The following is a 23,837-nucleotide window of genomic DNA, read 5'->3' as shown; positions in this document are numbered from 1 at the left end:
GTAGATTCCTTACATAGTCTTTCACATTCTTAGTTAAATTACCTCCTAAGTATTAAATGATTATTTAATGTTCTTTATTAATATTTATTAGTTATACATAAAAATGGATTTTGCACATGATGGTAGTGGCCCATGCCTTTAATCCCAGCACTTGGGAGGCAAAGGCAGGTGGATCTCTGTGAGTTGGAGGCCAATCTGGTTTACAGAGTGAGTTCTGGGACAGCCAGGGCTACACAGAGAAACCCTGTCTCAAAAAATGGATTTTGCTATCATATTTTCAGCATACACATACTATTTTTCTATCATATTCTCCCCATTTACCTTCTCTTGTTTCCCTCACAGCCCTTCCCTCCTCTTTAAAAAAATATTTGTATTTTTATTTGGTTTTTTGAGACAGGGTCTTTCTCTAAGGGCTGTCCTGGAATTGAAAGAGATCAGCCTGTCTCTGCCTCTTGAGTTCTGGGATGAAGGGCATGCTCCACATGCCTTCTAATCCTCATTGTTTTCAACCACAGGACTGCCAACAATTGTCATGTTTTTGCCTTTTAAATAACTCAGTGAGTTTCATTAGGGCTATTGGCAGGATCTTAGGTGAGAGTTTGTTTGCATGAACATGGATACCTCACCAGTAGCTACATCACCAAAAAACATAATTCACATTACCCAACAAACCACTAACTACATACAAATCCTCAGGGAGAGATGGACCCAATAAGCCTCCTCTTACTCCATGACAGGATGTTGACAGGTCCAGTTGTAGAAAGATCTTGTGCATGTAATCACAGCTGCCAATGTGAGTTCAAGAGTGCAACAACCTAGACTGGAGAGATGGCCCAGAATAGTTGAGAGAACTCGCTGCCCTTGTACAGGTCTCAACATGCAGCTCAGAGTGATCTATAACTCTAGTTCTAGAATCTGACACCCTCCTATAGACTCCAAGGGCACCAGGTATACACATAGAGTACACATATATACTTGTAGGTAAACATTCATACACATAAAAAACAAACAAGTCTTAAAGGAGTACAACCACCCTGTCATGCCTAGATGTCCATGCTCTACATGACTCCTCCCCTTCCCTTCCTCTAGCTCTTACGTTCTTTCCACCCCTTCTTCCTTGATAGTCTCTGAGCCTTGGAGAAAATGATACAGATGTCTCCCAGCTGAGCCTTCAATTGTCACGTATTCTCCTCACTTTGATCAGTTATGAGTCTCCACAGTTACAGCTAACCACTGAAGAGGACGGCTTCTGATTATTTAGAAAGCAATTCAACTGGCCCGTCATTTCCACTTAACAAAATGACAACAGTAGTGTCTTAGGGTTACTATTGTTGTGAAGAGATACCATGACCACAGCAACTCTTATAAAGGAAAACATTTAATTGGGTGGCTTATGCATCTGGAAGTAAAGTAAGACACTGGACGTGCCTTAAGCATATATGAGACCTTAAATCCTGTCTCCACAGTGACACCCTTCCTCCAACAAGGCCATATCTATTCCAACAAAGTCACACTTCCCATTAATGCCACTATCTTTGGGGGCCATTTTCTATCAAACCTCCACAAGTAGCCTCCCCACAAGGGCCTACGGTCTATCTAGCAACAGGTTTTTTACACGAATCCCTCCTATGGAGTAGGCTTCAACTCCTATGAGAAGGTAGTTGGATGCCTCTGTAACAGACTTGCCAGTATCGCACCAGTGGACACATCTTAGTTGGCAGCATATCTTTTCTCCAGTGTGTATTTTTTGGATTCTTTATAAAAGAAATCATGTGGCTGTGGCTGTGTTGGTCTATATCCGTGTTCTCTGTTCTAGTCCGTTGATCTCATTGTCTTCCTTGTGCCAGCACCATGCTGTTCTACATGCTGACTCTTAGCACAATTTGAGTCCAAGTATGGTAATACCTCCTGCATCATTCTTTCTGTTCCAGATTATTTGTCTATCTAGGATCGCTGTGCTTCCATTTGAGCTTAAGGATTTTTTTCTCTCATTTCTATGCAGAATAGTGTCACAGTTTTGTTAGGGATTGATCTGAATCTGTACACAGCTCTGGTAAGACAACCATTTTCACAATATTAAACATGAGAGGTCTTTTAATCTTCTAGTGTCTTCCTTGATTTTCTTCTTCACTTGTTTAAAGTTTTCATTGGTATTTTAATTTCTCCTGATCCTATTTGTATCCCTTCGATTCCCCTTTTCGTTTTATTGCTGTAGCTAGGACTTCAAGAGCTATCTTGAATAAGGTTAGAGAGAGTGGGACACCTTTGTTTGATCCTCATCTTACTGGACATGACTTGAATTTTACCCCCACTGAGCCTGATGTTGCCTGTAGGTTGGCTGTATATAGGCTTTATTGTGCTGAGACATATTCCCTCCATTCCTAGCCTCTCCATGGCTTTTATCACAAAAGGATGCCAACTTGATTATGGTCAATGATCTTTTTGTTGTGCTCGTGAATTTCATTTGAGATTGGTCTATAATTTTGCTGTTGGGTTTCTATCTTGTTTTGTGTGTGTGTGTTTTGTTTTTGTTTGTTTTGTTTTTTGAGATCGGGTTTCTCTGTATTGCTTTTTTAGAGGCTGTCCTAGAACTTGCTCTGTAGATCAGCCTGGCCTTGAACTCACAGAGATCTACCTGCCTCTGCCTCCCGAGTGCTGGCATTAAAGGCGTGAGCCACCAACACCCGGCTTTTTTTTTTTTTTTTTTTTTTTTGGCTATCTTGTTTTTTATATCAAGGTAATACTACTGGCTTTTAAAAAGAATTTGGTAGTATTACTTCTTTTTCTATTTATGAAATAATTAGAGAAAGAAATTCATCTTTATTTAAAAGTCCAATAGAGTTCTTTAATGAATCCATCTGGGAAATTATTTTATTACTTTTTTGGTTTCATTGCTTGATATAGGTAAGTTTGTGTCATTTGTCTCATCTTAGTTTAACTTTGATAGGTCATGTGCATCTAGAAATTCCTCCATTTATTTTAGATTTTCCAAGTTAGTGTAATGTAAGTTTTTAACACATGTCCCTACAGTTTTCTTAATTTCACTGTTATTTGTTGTAATGTCTCCCATTTCATCTATAATTTTATTAATATGGATTTCTTATTTCTTTTAGTTAGTTTGGTTGAACACCAATTTTGTTTGCCTTTTAAACAAACCAATTTTTTGTTTATTGATTTTTTGCATTATTTTATAATTTCTATTTCATTAATTTCTACCCTAATCTTAATTATTTTTATATCTACTGCTTTTGGGGTTGGCTTCTTTTTGTTTATCCAAGGGTTAAAGTGTATTAAGCCGTTTATTTGAGACTTCTCCATGTTGTTTTGTTTTGTTTTGTTTTAAATATCTAGGCGCAGCTATGAACACGTCTCTTAAGACTGCGTTCATTGTAGTTTGCTGCTTTGATATATTGTTTCTTTATCTTCCTTCAGTTCTAAGAGTATTTTTATTTCCTTCTTGATTTATCTAAGGAACCATTCATTATTCAACAAGTGTCTTATCTTCTCTTCATGACTCTTGATTCCAAGCTTTATTTAGTAGTGATCAGCTAGTATATATGAAGCTATTTCAGTTTTCATGTATTTTTCTGAGACTTGGTTTATATCTTATGTATTTTAGAGAACTTCCCATAGACTCCTCAGAAGGGTATGTGTTCTGTTGTGGTTGGGATAGAATGTTCTTTAGATGTCTATTAAGTTCATTTGAACTCTGATGTCATGTAATTACAATGTTTCTCTGTTTAATTTTTGTCTGGATGACCTTTCCACTAATTAATATGGATGATTGAAGTCTCACTATTGCTTTGTTAAGGATAACCTGTGGCTTTACATCTTGTAGTGTTTGTTTTATAAAACTGAACATGGCAGTATTCAGTACATCAATGTTTAGAGTTATAATTTCCTCTTGCTGGGTTAATGAACTTCTTCATCTCTCCCAATTTGTTTTTGTCTGATATATTTTATAATCCTATAATATTGACACATATTTACTCATTCCATTTGCTTAGAATACCATAGGATAGTGTCTACCTTTGACTTTAAGGTATATTTTGGGGAGAGAGCAAGTAGATGGATCCTGCTTTTAAATTCAAACCACTGGTCTGTGTCTAAATTATTGGGTAACCAATTAATATTCAGAGTTAATCTTGAAAAGTTTGTATTGATTCCTGTTATTTTGTGAATAATGTTTGGTGTTTTCCTGATGCTCAGTTGCTTTAACCAATGTTCTACACTTTCTTTTCCTCTGTAGCCTCTTGGATGTGTTTACCATTCTCTTCAGTCTGAAGAATTTCTTTTACTATATTCTGTAGTGCTGGCTTAGTGGTCATAAATTCCTTTAGTATGCTTTCATCATGGAATGTTTTTCTTTCTCCATAATATGACAAATAGCCTTGATGTGTACAGTTGTTAGAGCTGCTAGATATGGTTTTCAGAACTTGAAACACACCATTCCCTGTCCTTTTGTTCTTTAAAGTTTCTATTGGGAAATCAGCTGTCGTTCTTAGGTCCCTGCCTTTATGTGTGATTTGTCATTCCATTTCTGCAACTCTCAATACCTTTTCTTTGTTCTCCATACTTAGTGTTATAACTGTAACATGGGGAGTTTCTTTCTAGTCCTTCCTGTTTGGTGTACTACATGCCTCTTTTCTTGGAAGGGCTTCTCTTTCCCTGGACTTGAGGAAACTCCTGCTGTAATTGTATTGAAAATATGTTCTACACCTTTGGCATGTAATTCTATTTCTTTATTCCTACCATTCATAGTTTTAATCTACTCATGGTGTTCCTAAGGTCTTGCATGTTACATCCAAATGTTTGTTTGATTCTTTTTGTTTATCCCTGTCTCTTACCAAATGACCCAATTTTTCTACCTTGTCTTCAACCTTTGACACTCTGTGCTCCCCATGTTCCTATCTACTGATAAGGCCTTCTTCAGAGGCTTTTATTTGATTTACTGACTTTTTTCAGCTCCAGTATCATTTCAGTCTGGTTTTTTCCAGTCTGCATTCCCATCTCTTTCCACGTTCATACCCTGTATTACCTTCCTTATTTCACTTAGCTGTCTGTGCTCTCTTGGAGTTAACTCAAGAGTTTTGTCGTTGACGCTTGATTTCTTTCCATGTATTTTGGCTCATTCTTTGAATTCTTCATTTGAAGTATCATCAAAGTCACTCTCCTTGGTGACCATTACTGTGGCACTGGTAGTTTTTTGTGGAAACACGTTATCTTGGTTTTTCATGTTGCTCGTGTTTTTGCATCAGCACTTGTGTTTTGGGAGTCAAGCCCTTTGTTAGGTTTGTTGTTTTGGGGTCTTTATTTGTTTTTGTTATGTTGTTTTTGACAGAAGTGTTTGCAGTGTTTAAGAAGGACTGGGTTATAGTAGGAATGAGGTACTGTTTTCCTTTAGTACACTGGCTTTCAGGGCAACAGGCTGTATCCCCTTCCTCCTCTGAGAGTAACTGCATCAAGTGTTATGAGGCAGGAATAAACTAAAGTAATGGCAATCACGTCTGAAGTGTTAATTATCATAGGGAGTAAATGGACATTGACGGTACTTTATGTATTAATATATACAATTTTGGGGTATGAGTGGAAAGTAAGTGAAAAAAAAAAGGGAAGATAAAATGTAGGGAGACTATAAGTAGTGAATTGGTAGAAGCTGAAGGCAAAGAGCATAGGTAGAAGCAGGCGCTTACACATAAACAAGAGTGGGAGAAGAGGGGGTTTGAGCTAAAGATGGACTGAAAGGCGGCAAACAGATGCAACCAGGTCACAGGAAACAGACCTGGCTCTCAGGAGGCTGAGGGCAGGGCTCCTGCTAAGCAGGCCAGGCTACAGGAAAGGAAGAGAAAGGGGAGAGTAAAGAGAGGATAGAGTGGAAATATAAGATGAGAACGTAACAGGACCGCACTAGCCGGATGAACTGGATGCTAAATAAAGGTAGCGTGTGTGGAACGAGAGCTGGGGGTGGACTGGAAGCGTGTGAAGCGAATGCTGACGGGCCTGGGTGCTGGATTCTGTCTAGGTTCTCTGCCGTTCCTCCCCCAGCTCCTAGACCCTTGTCTCACCACTGGGAGTTCCTCTGCTGTGGGTGGTCCTGCTTGCCCCCCATTACACAATTTTTGATGTTATTATGAATTGTTTTCATACTTTTTAGACTGTTCACAGCTAGTGCATGCAAACACAAGTGATTTCCCAGTGCTCACTTACTGTCCCGCTATGTCGCTGAGTCACTTCTTAGTTCTAACAACTGGTTTGTTCCGTGGCTCTTATCTGTTTTCTGTAAATGAGAGAGTGCGTTCGCAAACAGAGGTGATTCTACTGTCTCCTGTCTAATCAGGATGCTTGTATTACTTCTTAAGGGCTAATGGCTTTTTCTAGTAGCCACAATAGCCTCTTAAACAGAAACTATAGAGGTAAGACTCTCTGTCTTTTTTGTCTTTCACAGGGAAAATCATCATCTTTCACTGCTTAATCTGAAGTCTGAAGTCAGCCATGACTTTATGATGTCAACAGTTTCTCTCTATTCCTAGCCTGCTCAGTGTCTGTCAGGTGGGGGTGTTGGTTTTGTGAAATGCATCCTTGCATCAGCTGAGGTGATGGTGTGTTTTTTTTACCCCTTCCTTCTTTTTTTATGTCTTTATTTTTATCTGCTTTATATTCTTGTATTTAACTTTTTTGAGAGTTTCTTTATATATTTTGTGTGAAATGCTTCAAGAATTTCATACATTGTGTTTTGATCATGTTCATCCCCTTATCTCCTCTATCTACCCCCATCCCATACCTACCCAACTTTGTGTCCTTAATGTTTTCTGGTTGATTGGTGTTTAAGTCATTAGTGCTGCCTTTCACTCTTGGGTATGTGGCCATCCCTTGGAGTGTGTTAAATCTACCCTAGGCCACACCCTTAAAGAATGACAACTCTCTCTTTGTTTCTCTCTGTCTCTGTCTCTCTGTCTCTGTCTCTCTGTCTCTCTCTCCCTCTCTCTCTCTCCTGGCAGCCATCAGCTTCCCATAGCTCCTCAGTTAGGGTGGGCCTTCATGACCACCTGCCAGACCCACCCTTGGGTTTTGTCTGGCTTTAGTTTGCACAGGTCTTGTGCACGCTGTCACAACCACTGTTAATTTATATGTACAACTGGATCTATTATGTCAACATCCAATGACCCACAAGTAAACAGTGTTTTCTAGACCCAATACCACCACCCCTGTCTCTTACAATCTTTCTGCCCTTCTTCTGCGGTGTCCCTGAGCCTTGGGAGAAAAGGAAATGCTATAGATGTCCCATTTGAGACGGAACATTCTACAGTCTCTTATTCTCTGCACACTGAGCACTTCTGGGTCTCTGTGTTAGTCACTGTCTACTGCAAAAAGAAGCTTCTGTGATGAGGTTTGAGAGATGCACTAATATATGCATATAAGGAGAATTCATTAGGAGTTGATTTAATACTGTGCCCTATTAGCAGAGTACTAATAGGTTGCCTCCTGGGACCTATGACCTTTCTATCCAGAGTTTTCTCTGCCTAATAATTGTTCAAATTATGGGTTCTAACATGTGGAATGAACTAAAAGCCATGCCTGCTGTATTTCCTTGAGGATCAATAGTCATGAGGAATGCAAGTTTAAGTGTTCTTGCAATTTCTTTGTTTGGTTTCAGTTTTATCAGGTTTATTCTGGCCTCACTGATTAAGGAAATAGTCTCCACTCTTCAGTTTATTGGAAGAAACCAAAGAAGGAGGAATGATGTCAATGATGTCTGGTTGACAGGATCTAGTATCACTTCAGTGACAAGCCTCAAGGTGTTGCTGTGAGAGGTCATCTAAATCAGGGTAGCCTAGGTGAGGTGAAAAGACCCATCATAACTGAGCGGCACCACCTCCTGGGTTGTGGCCCTGGGCTGCATGAAAGGGAGAAAGTCAGCTAAGCATCAACACTGGTTGCTCTGTTTCTTGATGGTGGATGTGAGGATCCTGTCCTTATTCCTTTGCTGCCATGATGGGCTGCATCATCTGCAACTCTGAGCCAAATTAAACCCTTCCTTCCTGAAGTGACTTTTGTCAGGTTGCTATCACAGCAACAAGAAAAGTAATCAATACATGTGGGTGCTAATTAATCTTCTGGTTGATTGAATTCACCATCAAAACCATTTGGAGAAAGGTTTTTCTCTATGGGGGGAGTTGATTTTTGACAACCCTCTCCCTAGCTATAGTCTTTTCTCAATTTCTTCCTTATCAGCCTTAAATGGGTTATGTTCATGCTTAGAATTTGTCTATTTCATCTAAGTAACTCAAATTTTAAGAAAACAATTGCTCTCAGTACTGTCTGTCATTTTTATTACTATAAAATCAGTAGTAATGTAACTACCTTCATTAAAAAAAACATGGTAACGTATTTTCACTTTTTCTTAGCTAGCTTAGTAAATCTTTTCAAACAACCAACTTTTGGTTTCATTGGTTAATATCAATTTAACCACCTTAGATCTACATAACCACCTCTATCCTTTGTTTTCAGTTTGTGTGTATATCTAGATTTATCGTGAGTCTCTGATGAAAAGCACTTAGGTCATGTGTTTGAAACCATTTTCCCAATGTGCACCTTTCTTTGAGAAGTTTAATGTATTTACATTTAAAATAATAATTGAGAAATAAGATACTTCTGCCATTTTATTTGATTTCCCTAGTAGCTATTTGTCTTGCATCTCCCTTTTAATTTTAGGGGACTGTAGTTCTAATATTTTTTGCTTACTTGATATTTTAATGACATATTTTCACTCTCTTATCTCCTCTTGGCTATATTCTACACATATGTGGCTAACATGGAAGTTAGGTTCCACATCTAAATGTGCAACAATCTATTTTGAATTGATACCAAATTAACTCCAGTCACAAAAGCTGCATTCAAAAGCTATATAGCTGTAGAGCTCCATCCTTGTCCCTAGTTATTAATGCCCCAAATTGTATCGTTGTATGTTGTATAATAATTACCACATTTATGACTATTCTGTTCATCTTTTGAGTCCTACAAAATGAGAAGTATAATTACATACCAATTTAACAAAGTTTAACATGTTGTTGTTCTGAGATGCATGTGTGTGAAGGGCTTGCTCTGGAACAGGATCTTAGAACACGGTGTAGGCAGGCCTTGCATTCAGTGCACCCCCGCCTCTGCCTCCCAAGTTCTGAGATAACAGGCATTCACAGCCATGCCCGGCTTTAGTGATTGTTTTCGTATTTGCTCAGATATTCATAGGAGATCTTCCCATTTCATACAGTTTTGAGTTACTCAACAGTCCCTTTCATTTCAGTGTGAAGGACTCCAAACAGCATGTGTCTAGAGCGAAACGTTGCAGACCTCTGTCTCCTAGGCATGAATGGCATGGCTGCTGCCATCCTGAAGTCAGAAAAGCTGTGTTTATCATTGTGTGACACTCACTGAATTGACACAAGACTCTCCCTCATGGAGAGAAGCAGAATGCTTGAGGCATCACACTAGCAGTGCAGAAGGCACGCATGCCCCAGGGGCTCACAGGACAGCACACTAGGCAGCAGCCTAGGGGTTCATGAGGCTTGCAGAACACGTGCATGAGGTTTCAACTGACAAGAGCTTAGAAGCACGTGAAGCTCCGTCTCGCTCCATGGATAAATAAGTAGTCAGAAATTAATGGCCACGAAGATTTTGTTTTCAGGGAGTATAATCAGCCATAAGTTACCCCAGTCTAGTTCATCAAACTAAACTTGGGTAGAACATTTTCTTTGGTCTGTCTTTAATGCCCTCTTTTCTGTACATGTTTGTTTATGTGTCCTCGGGGAAAGTTAACGCCAACCTCAACAAGAACACGACACACCCAAAGTTGAGTTTGAAAGGAGAACTTGCCTTATGGCTACTGTTGGGTGAAAAGACATGCAACTAGGACTCCTCTGCCTGAAAGAGGAATGTTTGCTGGAAGAATCCCAGCAGATTTTCCTTTAAGTAATGTGGGGGTGTCATGCTTTCTTGATAAATAGGGTCCATCAAATGCATAGGGAGATTCCCCTAAACAGATGATGGGTACGAAGAATGCATTGTAGTATCTGAAAGTAACGCACATGAGACGAGATAATAACCAGAATATGCAACTGATGCTGAGTTGTCTGCTCAGCAAGACATGCGGGTGCTATTCTGAAGATGGAGGTTTCTGTCCACCCGGTCCCGCAGCCATTCTGCCCCAAATAAAGACACGGACGCTATATTAATTATTAAACTGTTTGACCAATGGTTTAGGCTTCTTATGGGTTAGTTCTCTCTTAATCATTAACCCAATTCTATTAATCTCTGTATTGCCACGAGGCTGTGGCTTACCTGTAATCTGACACGTTTACTCCCTCGGCAGCATGGCGTCTCTCACCGCTCCTCTCTGTCTCCTCTCCCCAGCCTTTTCCTCATCTGGTCGTACCACGTATCTTCCTGCCTGGATACTAGCCAATCAGTGTCTCATTCATCAACCAGTAAGAGAAACATACAAAAGGACATCCCCCATCACCATTCTTCAAACTGGTTTCTGAATCGGGAAGTGAAAGACTGGGGTTGGGTGGGGTGAGGTAGAGATACTTATTGGCTTGCCATTTCTTTCTATTTAAATGTCTGTGAGGTTTTACCTGCCTGCACATCCATGCACTACTTTCATCCCTAGTGCCCTTGGAAGCCAGAAGAGGGCATCAGATCCCCTGTAACAGGAGTTTTGATGTTTGTGAGCCACCATGTGGGTGCTGGGAATCGAACCTGCTTCTTAGGGGAAAGCAGCATGTGGTCTTAGCCACCGAGCCCTCTCTCCAGCCCAGCTTGCCATTTCTAAAGACATACCATTTCTTAAGAAAGTACAAATCTGATTGTTCATCTTGATTAATTGTCAGTTTAATGAGCTCTACAATCATTCAAGAAGTGGATCTGTGGGCGTGTCTGGGGGAATCGTCTTGATTAGGCTAATTTGAGGTGGGAAAACCTGACCTCTGTGGGTGGCACCTAGGATGGAATCTTGAGCTGTATAAAAAGGGGAGAGTGAGCTGAAGGCAAAAACAAATTACCCTGGTTCTTACCTGTAGAAGGAACGGGTCCATCTGCTTCAGGCTCCTACTTCTGTGACTTTCCTGGCATGATGGGCTGGACCTCAGTCTAAGAGCCAAAACAAAGCCTTTCTTCCTTAAGTTGCACTTCAATGTGTTTTAGCGCCTTGACTGGAAAGATAACTAAAAGTCAGACTGAAGAGGAAGAGAGCAGGGGAGAAATGGCAGACGATAACTCTCAGAGCTGACATTTACAAGGAGAGAAACTAAAAGATCTATGTTTCAGTTTGCAGACAGGACCAGGTACAGGAAACTATGGTAATCAGGGAATACTTGGCCTCTGAATTGCTTCTGAATTAGGAAAGGTTTTAAGGTGTGTGTGTGTGTGTGTGTGTGTGTGCACGCACACATGCAAGCACCTGAGTGTGTGTATCTCTGTGTGTGTGCCTGTGTGCACGTCTGTGTGTGTGTGCCTGTTTGCCTATATATCTGGGTTCACATGTGCCACAGCACACAAAGAAGTCAGAGGCCAACTTGTGAGAATCAGTTCTCTCCTACTATCAAGTGAGTTCTGGGAATGGAACCTATCATGGGGCTTGAGGACAGGCCCTTTTACCCACTGAGACATCTCACTGGACTGGGAAAGGTTTCTAAATAAGAAATGAAAGAGCCTTGCACGGACTGCAATGAACAGTTTCAACTATTACTACCTGCTGAAGTCCCCTTGCATATGAGAAGGGACAAGCATTACTGAGGAACCAGGTAAAAAAGAAGCAGTGTTTGATGCCCAGTTCACTGTCTTATAGGGCTGTGATCACAGGAGAACGGAAAAGTAGTCTATTCGGCCAGCATCTTGGAACTCCGATATGAAACTTCGGTGGCTCTGCTGTGCCTTGTGGTGAGCCAATATGCTTTATAAGATAGGAGACTCCTGGCAGATCTGAATGATTTACATCACTGTGTAACTGAGTTATTAAGTGTCTTAGGGTTTCCATTGCTGTGGAGAGACATCATGACCATGGCAACTTGTATAAAGGAAAACATTTAACTGGGACTGGCGGCTTATAGTTCAGAGGTTTGGTCCATCATCATCATGGCCAGAAACATGGCAGCATGCAGGCAGACATGGTGCTGGAGAAGGAGCTGAGAGCTCTACATCTTGATATGCAGGCAGCAGAGAGACTGTCACATGGGCATGGCTTGAGCGTAGGAGACCTCAAAGCCCGCCTTTACAGTGACGCACTTCCTCCAACAAGGCCACACCTCCTAATAAAGCCACTCCCTATGGGTCCAAGTCTCTTGGAGGCCATAGCAATTCAAACCACCACAGTAAGGTACTAGATCATTGAGTGGAAAAGGAAAAGCAGAAAAGTGCCTGTCCAACTCATACAAATGTAGCAAGATTTGTGTTTGGTCATAGTCCTCCAGGAAGTTTAACAGAAAGCCAAATGTCCTGAGATGAGCCTCTGGAAGGCTTTAGGGCCTCAGCAACTGGCCACCAAAGGAGTGAAAGAAGGAGTCAATAACAGAATGAGAGAGACCAAACTTGTCCCGGGAGTGGGCACTTCTCTCCCTCCTCAGCACAGCTACATACGTTCCTCCTTGCAAGAAAGTATCCTAGGGGTGGAGACTTCACCCTGATTGGAGATTTTTCAGGAGAGGTGGCAGCCACGGTGATAGCCAGAGCCTGTCAGACCCCAGGAACTAATTCCAGCAGAGCATGGCTTTGTTCCCCTTGGCCCTGGGCCAGGCCAAGTAGTGAGAGCTATCCCTGCCAAGTCTGTGAGGAATGGGGAGATACCTGGCAGTCCCAAAGCAGCGGATGAGCAGGCCAGATGCGTCATGGAGAACATGGATGGAGACAGTGTCTCCCATCCTGATCTTATACCCCATACACTCTTTTAAGGAAAAAAATTGATACAAGGGATGAAATCTTTTCATGCTTTCTTGGCCCTTACTAATGTTTTACATTGGTATCCCCTTAGCCTCCCAAGACCAATTGGCATTTGTTTGGAATGGGCCAATGAGTTCTCAGAGATCCTGTCTACTCTCTGTAAAAAGGTTTCACTATGTAATGCTATCTACTCTAAAAATATATTTTATTAATTCTTTAAGAATTCCATGCAATATATTTTATTCTTACTCATCCCCAACTATTCCCCTGTAGTATTAACTCTCGGATGTCTTATAGATCTTGGGAAACACCTACAAGAACATTTCAAAAAATTGAAGGATTTGAAATAAAGCACACAGACACTGTGTGGCAGAAGACACTTTCCAGGAGTCATAAGATTGTTAAGGGAAAATCCCAGTGCCTGGGTTCCCTACTGATATAAGCTAACAGCTAGAGAAGACCCTGAAGCCACAAACCATAAAGACTATTATTACTAGTGTTAATTGAATGGCAGAACTAGACAGTAAGACCTATTGCTAAAGATATCACATGCTTTGGTTGAAAGAGCTGAAGATAGGGGATAGTGAGATGGCTTAGTAGGTAAACATGCTTGCTTCTAAGCCTGAAAACCTGAGATCGGTCTCTGGAACCCACATGGTAAAATAAGAATGTAACTCCAAGAAGATGTCCTTTAACTTCCACATATGTGCATCTACACATGCATACATACATACATATATACATACATACATACATACATTCATACATACATACACACATACAACAGAGAGATGTAATTTTTTAAAAATGAAAGAAATCAAGCTGGGACTAAGGTGGACATCTTAGGGATATGTATCCAATAATCCTTCTCAGCTGTGGATCCTGAGTGCTGTGCCATCAACATTCCAGATGAAATGTGATCACTTGTGCAACACTGGCACAATAGTTACAGGTGCAACCAACTGCTTTCTAGATTTTAAGACCGCAGAGAAAACTCATGCCTGGTACTGTAAACCAGGGCAAAAGCCCTTGGTTAAACAGGTCATAAACCCTAAAGGGAAGCAATTGCTATTGTTTTCTTGAGTGGATAAGACATGCCTATGAAATTTCCTTCTAAAAATTTGTGATCTTCCCATAGATCATTGTTCATGCTGTACCTGGTCACACTGGCTTCTTTTTGGAGAGGGGAGCTGTTACTGCAGAGATGACTGCATGGCCAGAGTGTTAAGAGCACCTGACTATTGAATGTTCAGCCCTAGATGGAGCCTCTATCAGCCTCAGCAAACACTGCAGAAAGGGGGACAAAAAGAATGTAAGCGTTAGGGAAGGGGTAGAATGGATTTTTATCCTCAGAGCATAACGTGACTGTCTTAGTTAGGGTTTCTATTGCTGTGAAGAGACACCATGGCCAAGGCAACTCTTATGAAGGAAAACAGTTCATTGAAGTGGCAGCTTTTACAGTTTCAATGGTTTAGTCATTTATCATCATGATAGGAACATGATGCCATGCAGGCCGACATGGTACTGGAGAAGGAGCTGCTATATGTTAGTATGCAGGCAACAGGAAGTAGACTGAGACTCTGGGTGGTAGCTTGAGCATATATGATACCTTACAGCCTGCCTCCACAGTTACACATGTCCTCCATCAAGACCATAACTACTTCAACAAGGCCACACCTCCTAATAATGCCTCTCCTTTTGGGATCATTTTTTTCAAACTGCCACAGTGATTGTTGCTATCTTTAAATCAGAGTGAGACTGTCACAAGATTGAGCTTACTAGCGTTCCTTCATGGAGGGTAGGGTGGCTCACAAAATGCATGAGACCATATACAAGTAGCTCACAAAGTGGCACATTAGGAGCTACAAAGAACTCATGAGGTGGCTCATGAGATACACAAAACCCTTAACCACGCCCACCAAGGATGTTGGAGTTAGCAATTACTAGGCAGGGTAGCGACTCTTCTTTAGTGGTACCTGTAAGTTACCCATGATCCTGTAGGTAACTTTCCTCCATGCTCCCATAAGTGACCCTAGTTAAACTCATTGGTTCCCCAAGCTAGACTTTAATTGGGTGGTTATTGGTGCCCTGTCTGTGGATAACAGACACTCATTTATGTCTCCAGGAAAAGCAAACCCAATTATTCATTAGCTTCTGTTCATCTGGAGATATCTGACTCACTGTCCCCTCCCTCCCCCTATAGTTTTGCTAGATACAAATTTCTTGGCCAATGGGTCTTGTTGATGGTAGTGATGGTAATGGTGGTAGTTTGTATAGTGCCTTAAAGATATCGTCCCATGGCCCTGCAACATCCTGTTTTTCCACTGAGCACCCAGTTCAAATGAGAATCCTTTACATGAGGCAAATCCTTCTTCTCATGTTGCTCTGAAGAATCTCTTTGTCATCCAGCAGTGAGATTAAGTACCTTGAAGTGAGTCTTTTTGGGCTTGTCTTACTAGGAGGTTAACAAATTTGAAGTTTGTATATCCAATTATTCATATATGGAGGGCATTCAGTTATCTCATGTTTAAAGAATTATTTAATATTTGTGTATATGTATGTATACATGTGTGTATGAGCACCTGTGGATATCAGGAGAGAGTTAATGAATTCCCTAGAGCTGGATTATGAGCAGTTGTGAGCTTCCTGGCATGGGTACTGAGAACCAAACTCAGATCTCCTGCAAGAAGAGCGAGCACTCTTACCTGAGGAGCCATTGAGCCAGCCCAATTGTTCATTCAAATGAGCTAGCTTTCCCTTTCTCTCTCTCCTTCTAAGACTCCTATCATGGCATTCCCTTAAGTCTTTGTCTAGTAAATATGAAGTCTCTGCTTCATCAAGAACAGCTTGGGTCACTTTATTGCTGTGTTATCCTGCACATAGTGCGACTCAGTTGATGAAAATCAAATACTTGATTTAAAAAAACAGCCATGGCAGCCAACCTTTGCAAATTAATTAACAAAAGATATCTTTCACTAATTTTCTAAGTTAGGGGACCAGAGGAGAAATCTTAAAGTCTTCTCAGGTCCTCTCTGACCATATGTTTTCAGGGCTGTATGTAACTTTTCTTTTCTTTTCCTTCAATTTGGTGTGTGTGTGTGTGTGTGTGTGTGTGTGTGTGTGTGTGTGTGAGTGCCTACAGAGGCCAGAAGAGGGCACTAGATCCCTGGAAGTGGAGTTACAGGCAGTTGTGAGTTACCTAAGATGGGTAATGAGAACTGAATTCAAGTCCACTGTTAAGAGCAGCAAGTATTCTTAATGACTGAGCCATCTCTCAGCTACTGTGTGCACTCTTTTCAATGCTTCTCTTAAACTTACACCCCAGCTTCTCCTTAGATGACACTGTTTCTTCACCCACAATCTCTTGCCCTGAGTCTGAAGGACTCGCTCCTCATTCAGCATGCTGCTTCTCACCTGAGATCTGCCTTCGGCAAAGCAAGAGCTGTCCTGCAGAAAGACCCCCAGAGCTGCAGGCAGTAGCAAGCAAGAACTTTGTTTGGTTTTGGTTTTGGTTTTTTGAGACAGGGTCTCTGTGTAGCCCTGGCTGTCATGGAACTAGCTCTATAGACTAGGCTGACCTAGAACTCACAGAGATCCACCTGTCTTTACCTCCTGAGTGCTGGGATTAAAGGTGCATGCCACCATCACCCAGTCAAGAACTCTGTTCTTTCCAGTTCAGAGGAAGAGAAGGAACTGGAAACCAGTATGCCACCTTCTCCAGACCCGTCTCTCCCTCACAGCGGCACTTGCCTGTGTATGCAGTAGTGTCCTGAACTCATTTTTTAAGAGAACAAAGCCACGTGCACCCAGATGGTGACACTGAAGATGGACAAATGAGTTAGTTTGGGATTTAATTAGGCTAAATTGACACTTTTCATAGGCCAAAGAAACTGTAATGTTGGCCACATTGTGCCACTCAACCTAATATTTTGGAAGTAAGTTGGGACTCAGGACCTGCTGGTTAATTTGGTGCAGAGCGCCAGTGAAAGGGAGGGAGTGGAGATGCTTTTGTGAGCTTTCCTGAGTAAGGATGGCTGCCTGCTCAGCACAGGGCAGAAGGAGCCCAGCAGCCCCCCTTCCCCAGCTTGCTTTCTTCTCAGTTCCTCTCTCCCCCATCTTTAACTTTTCAAGGGACACAATTACCACGGGCTACATGTTTACTATTAAACATGCATTTCTTCCACCTGGCTCCCTGTCTGACGTTTTAATGGTTTTGCTGGCTTAGCATTTCATGGGCATGGCACGCAGAAAGAACACACTTTCAGCGCACAGTTTGAAGTCCCTGCACACTCCCTCCATGTTAATGCCATAGCAACGCACCCTTAACTTTTTATTTCTCTGAGCCCGACCCTCATCTGGAAGGGTTCTGGGCCACATTTTCAAGCACTTTGGTGCCGATTATCGTGAGGCTCCTGAGTTTATGGAGGGAAGGCTAGGAACGCATGCTGGAGTCTATGCTCAAATTACTATCCTAAATGACTCCATGGGGGGTTTCCTTCAGGGGTCACTGAGAGCCAGAGTGGAATGTTTTTCCTTCTCCGATTTATCCCAGGCCTTGGGGCACGAGCACCATAAATACATGTAATGTGTTTAATAGTCAGATTCTCTCGGCTCATTTTCCCCCTCTCCCCACCCCCAGTGATGGTCATGAAACTTCACAAAGCTAGCACTGCCCTATTTCAGCAAAGGCAAAGAGATTCAGATGGTCAGGCTCATGTGGCAGTCAGTCCAACAAGGAGGTCCAAGCTGCAAAGCACTGACCTTAGGTAATAAGTTCCCCCATTGCTGGACCTACAAGCATATCGAGACTAGCATGACAAAGGCACTTGCTACTGGAGATTTGTGCTTCTGATGGGAAACCGATCTAGACTACACCCAACCTTGCATGTCACTTTTGCTTTCCATGGTTTCAGTTACTCATGATCAAATTTCAGTTGGAAAATTCTAGAAGGAAAAAAAAAGTCTCACAAGTTTTAAGTTGCATGCCTTTCTGTGGAGGAAATCTTGCTCCTGCCTGCTACTCATGAATCCTCCTCAGGCTGGCTATCCTTGCTGTATCTACTCCCTGTTGGCTAGCCACGTGGTCATCCAGCTCATGCATCCACTATGGGAACATCTCAGCACTTGTGCTCAAGTGGTCCTTACATGGAGCATGAGGCTGTGTCACCTCATCTCATCATGGGGGCATCCTATTGGGCAGAGGCAGGATGTGTGGAGTGCAGCAGGAAGGGGCAGGGAGCACATTCACATAGCTTGGGTCATCATGCACTGCTGTGGCTGTTCTGTCTTCTTAGTTACTCTTTACCATGTTTAACCAGTAGGCTAAACTTCATCGTAGGGATATGCAGACTATTTGCAGCTGCATTCTATCACAGTTTCAGACATCCACCAAGGTCTTAAACTGAATTTCCCCCGAGCCAGCCATGGTGGTGCATACTTTTAATATTGGTACTCTGGAGGCAGAGCCAGGTAGACCTCTGTAAGTTCAAGATCAGTTTGATCTACACAATTAAGTTCCAAGTCAATCAGGACTACATACATAGAGAGTTATCACACTAAAAAAAAAAGTTGCTCCAAAGAAAGGGGCAAATATAGAAACCACAAAGCTAATAACAGATAGGCGTTGGAGAGATGGCTCAGTGGTTAAGAGCACTGGCTGTTCTTCCATAGGACCTGGGTTCAATTCCCAAAGCCCACATGGCAGTTCACAACTGTCTGTAACTCCATTTCCAGGACATCTGACACCCTCATACAAACATACATGCAGGCAAAAGCCCTAATGAACACTAGTTTAAAAAAAAAAACCTATTAACGATGAGCAAAGGGGTTAAGACTGAGTTAGTTTAATCCCCAGAAATAGCTGACCTGAACAAGGGGTAGCTCTTGAATCCCAGACTGGTGGCTGGGAATCCAGCATGGGGCTGATCCAGAACCCCTGAATATAGGTGTCAGTCAGGAGGCCTAGGCAATCTATGGGGCCTTGGTTAGTAGATCAGCATTTATCCCTGGCATACAAATGGACTTTGGGTGCCCATCCCACAATAAGAGATGCTCTCTCACCCTGGACTCTTGGGGGAGGGTCTAGGCCCAGCCCTGGATGAAATGACACCCCCATGGAGGGCCTCACCCTCCCTGGAGAAAGGAGGGGGTAGGTGGTATTGGGAGGGTTGGTAGGAAGGTATAGGAGGAGGGGATGGAAAGGGAGAGGGACCTGGGATTGACATGTGAAGGAACCTTGTTTTTAATTTAAAATTAAAAATAAAAAAAAGCTAGTAACAAACTTTTTCTGAGATTAAATGCTTTATTATTTTCTTCCAAAACTTATTATCAGTGGGAGCTAGCCTGAAGGGTACAGCAATGGCCAGGAAGTACACACAAAGCATGACTTATGTGACAATGACACCTTAAGTCATTTCCCCCAAGGTAATAACCATAGCTGTGGCTATGGGATTTCAGCCAGGATCTTTGAGCAGACACTTGCAGACCCTCTGAGTTCAACCATCCCTTTACAGGTGATCCCACTCAGAGTCCAAGTTTACATAAGCTGCCCAGCATCTGTACCTACTACCTGTAGTCCATTGACTATACTCTTAACCGTGTCTCTGTTGAAGAGTCCTCCAAGGCTGAGTGAGTGTGGAGGTCCTGATAGCCATTTCTCACACACAGAGCACAGAGCACAAGTGAAACCGAAGATAAGCTACCTGCCATGGGCAGATGTGGGGTCCAGTGGCAAACAAAAAGGAGTTGTCCTGGAAGCAGGAACAGGAAGCCAGGGAGGGACTTACATGTGACATCTGAACTGTGTGCTTTTTAAAACCTGTGTCCCACTGTGTGTGTTATAAGTCTCTTTGCCTCTCTGATTCTTCATCTGCCACAGTGCTTTCTCATACAGTTTCTATGGAAAGTTCTAGTGTTCTGCATTGTTGGCACCCAAAACATACTGTAGGATTTAATGCTGTGGGTCTTTGGAGCTTATGGAGCATATGTAGTGAGGCTAAGATCTAGAATTGTAATTTCAGTAAGTTAGTGATTTTAAGTTTAAGTGGCCCCGTGTGGTTGGTGAGTACCATGTAAAGCAGCACAGCTCTAGCCAGTTAGGAAATGAGAGATGTTCTGTCTGTTTGCATCAGTACCTTAAGAGAGAACCTCACAATGTGTGTGCATTTTCCTCAAGACCTGACTTGAAGTAATGCAGCAGTAAGGTGTCCCCGAAACAAGGCACACACCCCAGCTTTGGCCTGTCTGGTTGCGAGGCTCTGGATAAAACCCTCAGGTTCTCAGCTTCTCGGTGCCTCGTCTGTCAGCTGTGGAGAGTAATAGTTTCCCCACTCACAAGGTTGTTTAAGAACTGAATGAGACATTAGGCAGTGACTGTCTGAAGTGGCTGAGTAGAGCCCAACTCTGTCAGAGCTGTTAATGGGGCAGCATATGTCAGCATCCTGGGGCTACACTGAGTCCCAGCACCTGAAGCCTCACCATTCTCTTGATCCAAAAGCCAAAATGGAATGATGGCGGTCCAGACTCCAAAGTCAAAGGAGATGCTTCGTGAGCAAAGAATCGTCCATGTTTCCTCAAAGTCTCGGGAGTTTCCTCCTTCTCCGTGTCCGAAGAGAGAGGAGGGCATTTCCTCCTATGCCATCCCCACCTAGTGCCAAAGAGATGAAAGTCATTCTTGACGTTTTAGACTCACTGAGAAGCACAGATCAACAAGATAGTGCTCAGGGTGGGACGGCCAATGTTTGCATCCAGTTTTTAAGGTTGAGAAAATGCACACAGGCCTGAGAGAAAACACACTTCCCTATTGCTTCCTTTCTTGCCTTCCAAAGCATTTGCGATGGAAACTTCCTCGGAATACAGGAATGCTTTCTTAGGTTGCTTCGGACTCAACTCAATGTAATGGCTGCTATTGAATGTCCACATATGAGCAGTTTGTCACCAATGTCACCGAGAGGACCTCACCATGGCTAGTGTCCTCTTTGGATTTGATTTGGACAAGGGTGGGGGTGGTTCTTTAAATGTGTTTTCAGCTCTGAGAGTTCAAGGTTCACCACTACTTTTGCTTTTCAAATTAATAATGTGACAGTTGATTAAACAGCATGTTCGAAACTCAAACACCTCCCTCAGCGGAGCAGGTGGCCACAGTGAGTGCCCTGTGCTGGAGAGATACAAGGATAAACCTTAGTGGCCGCCTTCTGGGGAAGCTGCTGCTTCATGTTGCTGGGTGATGGTACCCTGTAGGAAGCCGGCTTTTGCCAACAGATCTCCAGCTTTTCCAAGCAATACCAATCTGAAATTTTTTAAGGTCAAACCTCACATTTTTAAAGGTTGGCTCATAAAAGCTGTAGGCAGAGCCAACAGCCTATCTAGGATGAGCTCTGCCCTCCCCACCAACCCAGGGCTAGATAAGGAGCTCTGATCCTAAACTAACCACAGAATGCCACCTTTAGAAGAAATTTTGGTGTCAAAAGTTTAGTCCTTTTGTTGTTGTTGTTGTTTTGCTATAACTCTTTCCGCTAATAATCAACACTATAACCTTTGGCCCAAACTGATGATGTCCAAGCTGAGCAGAAAACCCAAAGCAAACAAGAGTCCTGCTATTTCTGGGAGTCAGCGCCCCTGTGTAAAGAGTGACATTCAGCGCTCCACGCTGTTTGTTTCAACTTTCCAGGTAGCTGAAGCCCAAAGGCCCAGGTTATCATCAATTCCTGGGCAGCCAGACTGTCAGACCTTTCCCGTGGCTGAGTCATAGAACGGTTTTCCCAGAACTGTTAGGAGACCAATGCCAAGGATGGGGTCATGACTTCCCACCAAAATGGTCCTAGAAATGAGGGCGCTGAGCGCTCGGTCCTCAGGAGCCTACCTGCGCCCTTCCTTCCCAGCAGCCATTTCAGTCTATGGCACATGACTATGCCTGTTCCCTTGTTTACCGCCCACCTTCTACAAACTAACAAAGTGGATGCACCATGAGACCAGAAGCCTTGCCCACCTTGGCCAAAACCAAGTTCTAGTTCTCACAACAGCTAGGGACAACGTGTGAAGGCTGCTGTCCCACAGAGTGACGGTACCCAGCAACACTAAGTCATAGCCTCCTCAAAGTTGGACATTTCGATTCAACCTTGAGTCTACACAGCACCATTCATTCGGTGCTGCCATCTGCTTGGCCCCTGGAGGTGCTCTGAGTTAGTTCTCATCTGTGTGATTCTCAGCCCCAGAGACGAAGAGGAATGCTAGCATTTGAGGAGTGGTTGTCGAGCTTGTGCTGCAGCGTCTCCGGAACCAGAAAGCCCATGGCTTCCCAAAGCAGCCTGCTGTTTTTCTGAAGGTCTTTGTCAGATACATTGCTCTTCAAACACAGATCTGAGCCCAGACGATTTACATCATGACTGGGGTTATCTCGTGGGGTCACACACACTGACCCTGCATCCTCCCCCAAGTCACAGCCTCCAACTCAGGAGCAGTGTGACTCTTTAAATTTCCTGAGTTTTTTTTTTTTTTTCCGTCAAGGTCTCCTACAAGCAGACAGTGATGCCCAGGGGTAGGGGAGAAGTAGAAAGAGGACAAGAGACAGCAGCTAGGAAGTCTCGAACACAGTGCACAGGTGGCGGTGCTGCCAGCATTCTTACTTTCAGCGTGTGTTTTAAAGCCAGATGGTCTGGCTCTCCAAAATGTGCCTTTCTCCATCATGTTTGGATGCACGCATTAAAGAAAGCAAGCTTGTATCCTTGGTCCCAGCCACATTTCCATGGGAATGCATTCATTGGCTACGTACTGAGAGAACATCTTGGACTCTGTCACTCCTGAGATTCTAGACTCTGTGTAGAACATTAGGTGCCCTATATCTGTGTGCACGTGTGCGTACGTGTGTGTATGTGTGTGTGTGCGTGTGTGCACACACATGTGCGCACGCGTGTGTGTTTGTGAGAGAGAAACAGAGAGATAAAGGGGGGGGAGGAGGGAGGGAAGGGTTTGGTTATAAAGATGGGTTTTTCTTCTAAAAACATGTCTCTGAAAATACTTCTAAATGGTAAAGAGCCAGTAACCCAGATCAACACCATCCCAAATAACCCAACATAACCCTTGGTGTCTGGAAAATAATGAATCTTATAAAGAACGGATCTGTGCTTCCCTTGCTCCCGAGGATCCCCTGTTGGTTATCTGGCAGTGCTGGGTGGAGTAAAGAGCAGCAAAGCCAGCGATGTCCTTCAGGTGCCTGGCCACCAGCTTCCATATCTGGCTGGGCCCCATAAACTAATTACTCACCAAGACTTCACTGATGAGATCTGGGGCCCTGGGCTGGGCAGGTTCAAAACACCAGGAAGCTAGAGGAGTATATGTGCCATGGTGCATAGCTAGCTATATTTTTGTGGTATAGAATGAAAACTGCATATTCAGTTGGAGACTACGAATGCTTGAATACTAGGTTATTTTTTCCCTAAAATTACTAATTGGATAAAACAAAGTTGGATATGTTTAAAACTGTGTAAGCGCTCTCATAAGAGAGATTCTCTCAAATACTTCATTTTGAACAAACAGTGCTAGTTTAGGAGAATTGAAGCCTAAAGCCACTTTAACTGTCTGGTTTGGGGTACTAAGAAAGGTCACCTGGCATAAGCAGTAAAGGAAACACTGGAGAGAGAGGAACTTGTTGGGGGTATGAACTTGCCAGAGTAAGTTCTGAATGCTGCCTTATACAGAGCTTAAAATGACTGGTTCGGAGCCGGGTATTGGTGGCGCACGCCTTTAATCCCAGCACTCGGGAGGCAGAGGCAGGTGGATCTCTGTGAGTTCGAGACCAGCCTGGACTACCAAGCGAGTTCCAGGACAGCCTCCAAAACCACAGAGAAACCCTGTCTCGAAAAACCAAAAAAAAAAAAAAAGTTCCGTAAAATGACTGGTTCGGAAAGCCA

At 42.9% G+C, this 23,837-nt stretch overlaps 1 long non-coding RNA gene across 12 annotated transcripts in view; it reads right to left on the bottom strand.

The window, feature by feature from the left end:
* Nucleotides 1–23,837, bottom strand: part of LOC106021873 — an 88,065-nt gene that overhangs the window by 9,318 nt on the left and 54,910 nt on the right. For 11 of the 12 annotated variants that reach the window (XR_005873018.1, XR_005873022.1, XR_005873024.1 and 8 more), the window contains 3 exons: nt 20,407–20,575; nt 11,070–11,207; nt 10,336–10,444 (listed from right to left, as the gene is read on the bottom strand). This is a non-coding gene — a long non-coding RNA (uncharacterized LOC106021873). Of the gene's footprint in view, nt 1–10,335; nt 10,445–11,069; nt 11,208–14,087; nt 14,218–20,406; nt 20,576–23,837 lie in introns of all 12 variants that reach the window. The other variant, XR_005873015.1, reaches the window with a different exon arrangement.

The sequence above is a fragment of the Mesocricetus auratus genome, unplaced genomic scaffold (assembly GCF_017639785.1).
Source record: "Mesocricetus auratus isolate SY011 unplaced genomic scaffold, BCM_Maur_2.0 Super-Scaffold_100045, whole genome shotgun sequence".
Taxonomy (NCBI): domain Eukaryota; kingdom Metazoa; phylum Chordata; class Mammalia; order Rodentia; family Cricetidae; genus Mesocricetus; species Mesocricetus auratus.
The sequence above is the reverse complement of the archived record's forward strand: the minus strand, read 5'-3'. Positions and strand labels throughout refer to the sequence as shown.